Source organism: Phalacrocorax aristotelis, chromosome W (assembly GCF_949628215.1).
Source record: "Phalacrocorax aristotelis chromosome W, bGulAri2.1, whole genome shotgun sequence".
NCBI classification, from domain to species: Eukaryota; Metazoa; Chordata; class Aves; order Suliformes; family Phalacrocoracidae; genus Phalacrocorax; species Phalacrocorax aristotelis.
In genome coordinates, this window is record NC_134310.1 from 18968076 (window position 1) to 18978982 (window position 10907).

The 10907-nt window shown below is 49.9% G+C and overlaps 1 long non-coding RNA gene across 1 annotated transcript; it reads left to right on the forward strand.

Annotated features, from left to right (window-relative positions):
• The first annotated feature begins 719 nt into the window (after window positions 1-719).
• LOC142049487 (uncharacterized) lies at window positions 720-9995 on the forward strand. Its single transcript, XR_012657738.1, has 2 exons — window positions 720-967; window positions 6468-9995. It is a non-coding gene; the product is annotated as an uncharacterized LOC142049487 (long non-coding RNA).
• Window positions 9996-10907: the final 912 nt, after the last annotated feature.

A 10907-nucleotide genomic window follows, 5' to 3' on the forward strand; every position in this document is an offset into this window, starting at 1 on the left:
ACCGCCGAAACAAACCACACGCGACACAGCCACTCACCGCCCACCGACCCAACACTGCACCTCGCCCAAGCCGCAAACTGCCCCCCCTTAATATACTGGTAATGGTGTCACATGGTATGGAATGAACATGCCATTGGCCAGTCGGGGTCAGCCGCCCCCACCATGGCCCTGCCCCTCCTAGTCCCCCGCCACGCAGCAGAGCGCTGCAGGAAGCTGGAAAGGTAGCCGACCCCCCACGGTGAGGAGAATTAACCCCTTCTCAGCCAAAACCAGCACACATAGCAAGTTCCACCTCAGTATGAGAAAAAACTTCTTTCCTGTGAGGGTGCCAGAGCAGTGGAACAGGCTGCCCAGGGAAGTTGTGGAGTCTCCTTCCCTGGAGACCTTCAAACCCCGCCTGGATGCAGTCCTGTTCCCCGTGCTCTAGGTGTGCCTGCTCAAGCAATGGGGTTCGACAAGATGGTCTCCGGAGGTCCCTTCCAACCCCTACCATTCTGCAAGATTCTGCGAGATTCTGAGAGATTTTGCAATTCTCTCCTACTGCCTTCCTAGCTGAACAAATTCCCACCTTCGACCTCATCTATCCTTTGTAGGGGAATAGACAGGGATCGGCGACCGGAAGATCACGGGCTGTGACGGAAAGATAGACTCCTCCCCATAGGAGTGGCAGGAACAGGAAGCGCAAGAGCTATATAAGCGTGTGACGCAGCCAAATAAACGGACATTTTGTATCCATCATATTGATGTCTGTGCATCTCTGTCCCCAGGGTGGGTAGAGCCCTGTGTCCCGGAGATATGCGGCCCAAGATAAGTTCTCCCATAGAAGCGTACAGCAACAAGTGGTGACCCCGACGTGATCGGCGGGGCGGCATGGCAAGTTCGCCGGGGGGAAATGATAGCTTGAGGCACGCAGGGGCGGGACGGGGAGCCGCAGGTCGGCGGGCGCGCCATGGAATCAGTCGTAAAGGTACTGAAGGGATTGGGGAAGGAATATGGTACTTCGATTTCGAAGGCGCCTACCTCAAAGGCCATCCAATGGATGATTACGCAGGGGCTCATACGGAGTCCCGCAGACATATTTAATAAAGATAATTGGGTGAGAATTAAAGAGGAGTTAGCCGAAAGGGCTATGATGGGAAAACCCCAGTACATACAGCTCTGGGGAAAGATACACCGATTACTATTGAAAGCTCGGGATGATCAGGAGACGTGGCGGCAGGCGCGGCGGTGCCTGCACGGTGCTACAGGCGACAGTAGCCCGGAAATAGACCCAGGAGGGGCAGTGGGGACACAGACAGGGGCAAGCATCGCGGGGGATGGGGAAGAAGCGGAGAGTTCGGACGGAGTAGCCTGGCCAGCTACTCAGTCTGAGGCTCCCAAAGAGGTGGATCGGGAAGCGGCGTTCCCTGTTGAGCCAGCAGGACCCTTGGAATGCCCCCCCGCATACCCCTGGGACGATTTGGCACAGGCGCGGGTACCTGCGCGCGGGGAGGGGGACGTGGCAGCGGACGCAGCGGGAGTGACGGAGCGGAAGGAGAAAGATGACCAGCGCCGGCAGCGGCGCCGCCCTCTGCCCGACCCTCGAGACTGGCTCCCGGGGCAACCCTTGAGATGGGAGTCAGGCGAGGAGGGGGATTGGGGTGCCTGGAGGGGAGGACAGGGTGGGTATAGCTCAAGCTCGAGTAGCAGCGAATCAGAAGTTGGGGGAGAAACCGATGTCCACATGTGGGAAGAGGGGGCAGATTGCCTGCAGCGCGCAGAAAAGAGGCATAAGGCAGCAGGGACTCGGAGGACCAATCAGAAGGAGGGAGGAGAGGGACCGCCAAAAGGGGAGGTCCGGAGCGCTGCAGCTCCGGAGGGGTCCGCGGAGGACGTGCTGCGGCAGCTGCATCAGGCTATGTGGGCACTAGGGGAAGTAACTCGGCCGCAGACAGGACTCTTAACGAAGGGGGCGCCCCAGCGACAGTCAGTCGAGTTACCTAACTGGCGGCTGATAGCCAGAGATTGTAGCCTCGATGGAGTAAGGATAGAGATGCCCTGGATATTCCCTGTCCGGATAGCTCCTGGAGGAGGGGCAGGGAGCTGCAAGCGGTAACGGAGAGTTCCCGCAGAGCGTATAGCGAAGTGGGCAGGTATGAAAAAAAAGTGGAACCTTGGCAAAAGATACAGCAAGGACTAGCAGAGCCATTTACAACGTTTTGTGACAGGTTGCAGAAGGCTATTATAGAATCAGAATTGCCGCTGGCGGCCAAGGATGCAGTCCTTATGTATTGCCTCCGAAGTCAAGCAAATCCGCAGACACAAGATGATGTCCTCCGCACCCTGGCGGCAGGGGCATCATTGGGTCAAACCATCAGGCATGTCTTGCGCCAGGAGGCATTGAATCAGCATGGCGGTGTGGGAGCGCACATCTGCCAGAACCCTGACTGTGGAAGCGAAGAAAGGGTGATGGTGCAAGCGGCCGGGGCGGGGCCAGATGTCATTTGTGTGGACGGCAAGGGCACTTTAAAGCTGGGTGCCCGCTAGCGGAAAGGGGAGGACGTAATGGAGGAGGAGCGCGCCCAGTAGGGAGGTGCTGGGTGTGTGGGAAGCCAGGACACCTGGCAATAGATTGTCCAGCCACAAAGCTGGGAAACAGCCAAAGGAGGGCAAAGCAAGGGGGATTCGCGCCTCCTGTGAGTCAAATGGCCCCCATCATGGTGCCAGTGCTGGGAGCTTGGCCCACCGTAGCGGGCCAAGGGGGAGTGAACCTTCAGGCAGGGGAGCAGGACCAGCAAGATTTGCAGGTTATGGCCCCCGCGTGGCCTTGGTCATAGGCTGTAACAAGAGACCCATAGCGGCGGTGATGATTACCCCGCAAGAGCCGAGTTGCCCGGCACGGATATGCCTGGGAATGTTAGTGGATACCGGGGCGGATGTCACAGTGATGTCACTCGAATGGTGGCCACCAACTTGGCCCCTCGCCATGGGAAAACGTATAATAGGGGTAGGAGGAGAACAACAGACGAGGACTAGTACTTGCCCTGTGAAACTCGAAGTCATGGACGAGGAGGCAGGGAAGCTCCTCACGGCCGTAGTGACCATATTAGTAGCAGATGGGGTAGCAAGCCCCTTGTTGGGGCGGGACGCCCTTGCCCAGATGGGGATCGGGTTGAAAAATTTAGCATAAGGGCCACTGCCTCAGAGGGGCTTCGTCAGCACAAGTTAGTGTGGAAAACCGAACAGCCCGTCTGGGTGGAGCAGTGGCCCCTGACAACAGAGAAAACAGAGGCTGTAAGAGCTATAGTAAAATGAGAGCACGAAGCAGGGCACCTAGAGCCCTCGATGAGCCCCTGGAACACCCCTATATTTGCTATAAAAAAGAAAGATAAAAACCAATGGAGGATGCTGCATGACCTTAGAGCAGTAAATCAGCAAATGGAGGACATGGGGCCTCTCCAACCCGGCCTACCACATCCGAGTGCTGTCCCGAAAGGATGGCGAGTCATTGTTTTAGATATCAAAGACTGCTTCTTCAGTATTCCGCTATATCCAGATGATAGAAAGAGATTTGCCTTTACTCTGCCCGCGGTGAACTGCGCAGAACCAGGTAGTAGGTGGCAGTGCACAGTACTTTCGCAGGGGATGAAAAATTCTCCAGTGATCTGCCAGAGGTATGTGGCTTCTGCATTGCAGCAAGTAAGGCAACAGTATCAGGAGAGAATCTACATAACGGAGCGGTTCATCTTGAGTGAGCTGACCAGGCACGTGCAGGACAACCAGGGGATGAGGCCCAGTCAGCATGGCTTCATGAAAGGCAGGTCCTGCCTGACCAACCTGATCTCCTTCTATGACAGGGTGACCCACCTAGCAGATGAGGGAAAGGCTGTGGATGTTATCTGCCTGGACATTAGCAAAACCTCTGACACTCTCCCACAGCTTCCTCCTAGAGAAGCTGGCAGCTCATGGCTTGGGTGGGTGTACTCTTCGATGGGTAAAAAACTGGCTGGATGGCCGAGCCCAGAGAGTTGTGGTGAATGCAAGTAAATCCAGTTGGTGGCCGGTCACGAGTGGGGTTCCCCAGCTCTCAGTATTGGGGCCAGTTTTATTTAATATCTTTCTCAATGATCTGGATGAAGGGATCGAATGCACCCTCAGTAAGTTTGCAGATGACACCAAGTTGGGCAGGAGTGCTGATCTGCTCGAGGGTAGGAAGGTTCTGCAGAGGGATCCAGACAGGCTGGATCGATGAGCCGGGCCAATTGTATGAGTTTTAACAGGGCCAAGTGCCGGGTCCTGCACTTTGGTCACAACAACCCCATGCAACATTACAGGCTTGGGGAGGAGTGTCTGGAAAGCTGCCTGGAGGAGAAGGACCTGGGGGTGCTGGTTGACAGCCGGCTGAGCATGAGCCAGCAGTGTGCCCAGGCAGCCAAGAAGGCCAACAGCATCCTGCCTTGTATCAGCAATAGTGTGGCCAGCAGGAGCAGGGTAGTGATTGTGCCTCTGTACTCAGCACTGGTGAGGCTGCACCTTAAATATTGTGTTCAGTTTTTGGGCCCCTCGGGACAAGAAGGACATTGAGGTGCTGGAGCATGTCCAAAGAAGGGCAGCGAAGCTGGTGAAGGGTCTGGAGGGGAAGTCTTATGAGGAGAGGTTGAGGAAACTGGGGTAGTTTAGCCTGGAGAAGAGGAGGCTGAGGGGAGACCTCATCGCTCTCTGCAAATACCTGAAAGGAGGTTGTAGCGAGGTGGGGATCAGACTCTTCTCCCTAGTAACAAGCGCTAGGATGAGAGGAAATGGCCTCAAGCTGCACCAGGGGAAGTTTAGGTTGGATATTAGGAAAAACGTCTTCACCGAAAGGGTTGTCGGGCATTGGAACAGCCTGCCCAGGGAGGTGGTGGAGTCTCTATTCCTGGAGGAGTTTAAAAGAAGGGTAGATGTGGTGCTTCAGGATATGGTTTAGTGGTGGACTTGGCACTGATATGTTAGCAGTTGGACTCGATGATCTTAAGGGTCTTTTCCAACCTTAACGATTCTATGATTCTGTGATCAAACAAAGCGCTGATCTTACATACTGCTGGTTCAAATGTCTTTGATGGTTTTGATGTCTTAACTGTTTTTCAAAATGTTTCAGATTGAACCTAAGGTTCAGATAAAATCTGGGATTAATGCCCAGTTGTAGAAAATCTATTTTCTGTTCTTCTACATAAAGCCAGTGTTAAAACTTGAAGTTTGTAGCAATGCTAGCTAGGTCACTGATGTAAATGTGATTCTGTGCTCACACTTGATATGGATAAATTAACACTGCAGTACTTGGTGCATAGCTCCTGTATTAGAGATTTTGGTGCCATATATGGTCAGTTGCCCTCTGTCAGCTGACTTGATATAGCTCTGTCACCCCTGCATGCAAAATACCCCATGAGAAGCCCAAAAGGTGGATGGTAACTCGTAAGGGAGGGAGGTGACTGTCCCATCCTACTCTGCACTGGTATGGCCTCCCCTCAAGTACTGTGTGCAGTTTTGGGCGCCACAGTACATTAAGGATACAAAGCTACTAGAGAGTGTCCAGAGAAGGGCCAGGAAGTTGGTGAAGGGTTTAGAGGGGAAACTGTATGAGGAGTGGCTAAAGTCACTTGGTTTGTTCAGCCTAGAGAAGAGGAGGCTGAAGGCAGCCCTCATGGTGGTCTGCAGCTTCCTCACAAGGGGAGGAGGAGGGGCAGGCGCTGATCTCTTCTCTCTGGTGACCAACAATAGGACCCGAGGGAATGGCAGAAAGATGTGCCAGGGGAGGGTTAGGTTGGATATTAGGAAAAGGTTCTTCCCCCAGAGGGTGGTGGAGCCCTGGAACAGGCTCCCCAGGGAGGCATCATGGCACTAAGCCTAGCAATATTCAAGAAGCACTTGGACAACACCCTCAGAGGTATGGTGTGAATTTGGGGTTGTCCTGTGCAGGGACAGGAGTTGGACTCGATGATCCCTGAGGTCCCTTCCAACCTGTGATTCTGTGATCCTTGTGGGTCACTTCCAATTCATGACATTCTATGATTCTATGATTCTATAAGCATTGGTAGCTCTATAACTTTAGAGCATGTGGCTGCACTTCAATCCAGTATGATTACAAGTCTGTTGCAGATGAAAATTGAAGTTCATTCCTGACTGTAGAGCCATGGAGAAACGTAACTACAATATCATATACCTGTGAGATGGCACTGGTTATGTTTAGTCACCCCCAAGTTTTTGACATAACTGTAGGGAAATAAAGATGTCATGCTTCATAACGTGCAAATGGCTGCACAGGGACAGACCATGGATCCATGCTAGCACATCCCACTTCTGACAAAGGCCAGCAGCGGATGTGTGGGAAAGCTCTGTAAGAACAGATACTGATACTGCCTGAGGATGTCTTCCTTGCCTTGAAACTTAATTGATAAATTTGTTGACAAGGTGTATGATGCAGAATACCATTGTCATGCACTTTTTTACAGGGAGACTGCCAAAGACAAACTATCACCCTTCTACCAGCGATGGACATTGCAACACCCATTTGGCATCTGACAGTCAGTCATTGGGCTTTCACATTGCAGAAAGAGAAGAAAAGGCATTTCAAAACATGTTTGCGAGACAACAGAAATCAGCAAGGGATACTCAGGGGCAAACTTAGCACCTGAAACTACTTGTAATTCATGTTTTGTTCCTGAGGAGGTAGCATGTGTTGGCAGGGTCCCTTTAACTGCATTGACACCGCATACCTGGCAGCAGCAACAGCGTCTCCCTGCCAGTAACCAAGTTGGTGGTGATTCAAAGACACACCAGACTACGGTGAATGCAAGCATGCCGCTTTCAGTGCCTTTACTGAAATAGCTCACTCTTTAATAATATTCTTCTTCAGTCCCCTGTTTCTCAGGGCACTTTGTAACTGGACTTTCTCTGGTCTCTCAATGACTGACCCATTTCCCTATGGAGGAATGAAAGCAGGAAGAGATCAAATGCCTGCCCTGAATACACCTGAGACCCAACAGCAGCAGACGTACACCTCCAGGATAACATGGGCTTGAATGACAGACACATCCATTTTTTTAACCGCGTAAGAATAACCCCATGTATAATTTAAATAATTCTGCCATGCGTTATCATTGCTTAGTTGATCCTGACATATGACAGCTGCTAACTAAATAAATAACACAGGCAATAACACAAATAATGTCTTTTAAAAACCAATCTAGGAACTGAGCAGTTGAAGCAAGGCCTCATTGTATGGATGATTATACTGAGGCAGAATCAGGTAGGAGCTGCCTGAACTGTCCAAAAGCTGAGCTGACCTGTGGTTTCAATCAAAACTCTTCAGCAATCCTTTTAAATACCTAAAGATGATGAGGTTAACATGCACTTAGAGTTATACTTCTGACTCACATGGAGCAACTAACTTGTGTTCCCAAATTGCAACAAAAAACAGGGCAGTCAAAATAAATTTTCCCATTTACTCCTGTGCTTTGGGAAAATGCTCAGCAAGGACAGAAGTGACCTTTGCAGAACTGCACAAAGTGACTGACTAACAGTTCTCCTTTCACACCTCACTGAAGGTAATCCTTGATTTTGTGTAGCATGTACCCTCTGCTCTCTGCAGACCACCACTGAAATCACATGAACCCCTGCACAGAGAAGACAACATCGAGACAGCGCTACCTCCAGTCTTCTGTTCAGCATGGGGAATGACAAAGCAAGGCACTCTCTTGCCCAAAACCCAAGGACAGTTATGCACGGAACCCTAGTAAAGAGATCTCTTGAGATCCAGGATAAGAATTAAGATGGAGAATTTGACTATGTGTTAGCACCGAAGAGATTTTAGGGCAATCTACCCATCTGTGGAGACTTTGGGCAAGTCCTTCTTAGAAATGCCGAGGACTGCTTAGCTTCACTACCTCTCAAAATATCTGTTAAAGTAAACAATGGAGACTGTAATGGAGAAGTGAGAAATGGTCATGAGCCATGTACTGTCCATGAGCACCAGTCTAAAGGAAGTCATGCTGTATTTAGGACCTTTACCCTCTTTCCTGCAATAACCAGAACCCAAATGCACCTCAAACTAAGCTAACTCTACCTACAGGCAACTGTGACAGTCGACCTGAACCTGCTTTCCTGGGGCCCCAGTCACAGGCACTCTGGGTGCTGAGCAGCTGGGCTCTGCTTGCAGGAAGAGCCGCCCACCCTTCTAAGACCAAAACAGCTGCCCTCGTGAAGGCAGTCATGATGTTTGAGAGCACCGTCACCAGGGCACACCTATCAGGATGGCCAAACAGCCACGTGGCATGGTCCTCAGTGGACCTTCACAGTCCAATATAGATAACTATGACGACAGCAGAAGATGTTAACCACAAATTAAATTGTTGCGGTCACAAAAACGGGCAAAGTTCCTTCTACTCTCTGTTGAAGTGCAGGATGGACTGTGAGAACTGTATTGCTTTCAGTAGGAAAATCAGTTTCTGACTGCATATAAAAAAAAAATTGGAAACAAACAAAACAAAACAAAAAAACAGGGAGGCAGTGAGAAAAGAAAGGGGTGAAGGGGTCCAAGTGTGATGGTAAAATGTATGTTTCTTTCCCTAGACACACAAACACCCAACCCTATCTTCTGAACCAAAATCCTGATATTGGAAGGCATGCAGGCTAAGAGGAAAATAGCTGTAATTTGTGTGAAGGCGGTGTTTGCAGCAATTCATTATAATGCCTTGCTTGCTGTCAGCCATCTCTAAAGTCACTGGCAATGCAGTAATTGTGTGATGTTATTAAGGCCAAACTCTCTTTAGATTCCTGGCAAGTGCTGAATGACAAGGCGAGAGGCCAGGCAGTAATAAAGTGAAGTGACATGCCATACCCCCCTCCTCTCCCCCACCCCATCACCACTATGTGAAGGATGAAAACGCTGTGGATTTTGCAAATGAGAGCCACCTCTCCTCTCCCTGCCCTGTGCTGGGCTCTGCCTGCCATACGCACATCTCCTTGAAGTGTGCGCCCATAGGAGGGGGCAGGAGGGGGTGGAGGCAAGCAAAGGAAAATGTGCTTTTCCTCACTTTCCTTCCACACAGACCACACAGTTTTGTCTCATCAGTTTCCAGACAGATGGCATGTATGTGAGAGACAGAGATAGGCAGGCTGGGCAGAGGAGAGATCCATGTGGGAACTTTTCAGCTATCTGAGATAAAGACACTTCTTGAAAAAAATTATATATCTATATATACAAATGGATTGCAAACTTATCTATATCTAGGTTTATCCCTCTATCTGTGTTCTGCTGTTCATTTCAGTAACCCCCAAGACTAGACAGAGGACAGGTGAATCTCTTACAGCTGTACAGAGTTCCAGCAAATAAAATGTGTAAGTAAACGGTGATCACTCTAGAGATCAGGGCTCCTTTCAAACTGCATTTCTCTGTCCCTCCCCTCCTGTTTTTTCTTGCATCCTTAGCCTCTACAGGTTTTTTCCTTCCTCTCCCCATCCCTTCATTTTCTAAGCTGGGAAGAAAAAATCAGCTTAAAGGATAATACTGCTGTCCTGGTTTCAGCTGGGGTAGAGTTAAATTTCTTCATAGTAGCTAGTATGGGGCTATGTTTTGGAGTTTTGCTGGAAACAGTGGTGATAATGTGGAAATGTTTTAGTTGTTGCTAAGTAGCACTTACACTGGTCAAGGACTTTTTCAGCTTCCCATGCTCTGCCGGGTGCACAAGGAGCTGGGAGGGGACACAGCCAGGACAGCTGACCCCGACTGACCAACAGGATATTCCATACCATATGACATCATGCTCAGTATATAAAGCTGGGGGAAGAAGAAGGAAGGGGGGGACGTTTGGAGTGATGGCGTTTGTCTTCCCAAGTAACTGTTATGCGTGATGGAGCCCTGCTTTCCTGGAGATGGCTGAACACCTGCCTGCCCATGGGAAGTAGTGAATGAATTCCTTGTTTTGCTTTGCTTTCGTGTGCAGCTTTTTCTTTACCTATTAAACTGTCTTTATCTCAAACCATGAGTTGCCTCACTTGTGCTCTTCTGATTCCCTCCCCTGTTCCACCAGGGGGGAGTGAGCGAGCGGCTGCGTGGTGCTTGGTTGCTGACTGGGGCTAAACCACGACAACTGCTCAGCTTTCAGTAGGCTAACATAGCCAGCCCACAAGGAAGAGAAAGCTTCAAACCCAACCAGAACAATGAAAACAAGCAGGTTATTAGAGGTTCTCCTAAAGCAACAGCTAAACTCATCTTTGCAGATACTCACAGGCTGTTGCTCAGCAGTGAGGATCTCTGGATCAAATCCAAATGCTTGCTAACAGTGGTGGTGGGAAATCCTCTATTTTCTCCTAGCCCCTTACTCTGGGAAAGCCACATGCTATTTTAGCAGTGTAGGGTTGCTCATATGCTCTGAGCATAAGCTGTCAGAAGCCAAAGAGGACTCACCTTGCACAAAAGATTTCTACAAGTTAAATTAACCTGAAGTCAGCTTCTGCCCATGTTAGGTTTGAAACTGCAGTAAAACCTATATTGCTAAAACTTCAAATAGGTGAGCAAGGTCATTAAGAGGCATTTGATGGGACTAGATATTTAACCACAGTCCGCTGTGCGCTCACACACTGGGTCATGGCGATCCCTTAAGTTATCCTTCACACTATGGTACTGATGATCCATCTCACCTCCCTTTAGGCCGGGGAGGACATGTAGGCCTTTTGAAGTATATCTGAAAATTTAACATATTCAAAAATCTTGGAAAAGCAGGCTTGCAGTCTTCTGTAATCAGTGCTTGCAGCCAGGGAAAGGTCTATCAGCAGCTACTCCTCACTGTTCTCCCAGGAGGAAACAACAATGCTGTCAACTTTTCTGATCTTAGCATGGGGAGAGAGGTTTTTTCTCCTCAAATACCTGATACTTTCAGATGAAGTCACCC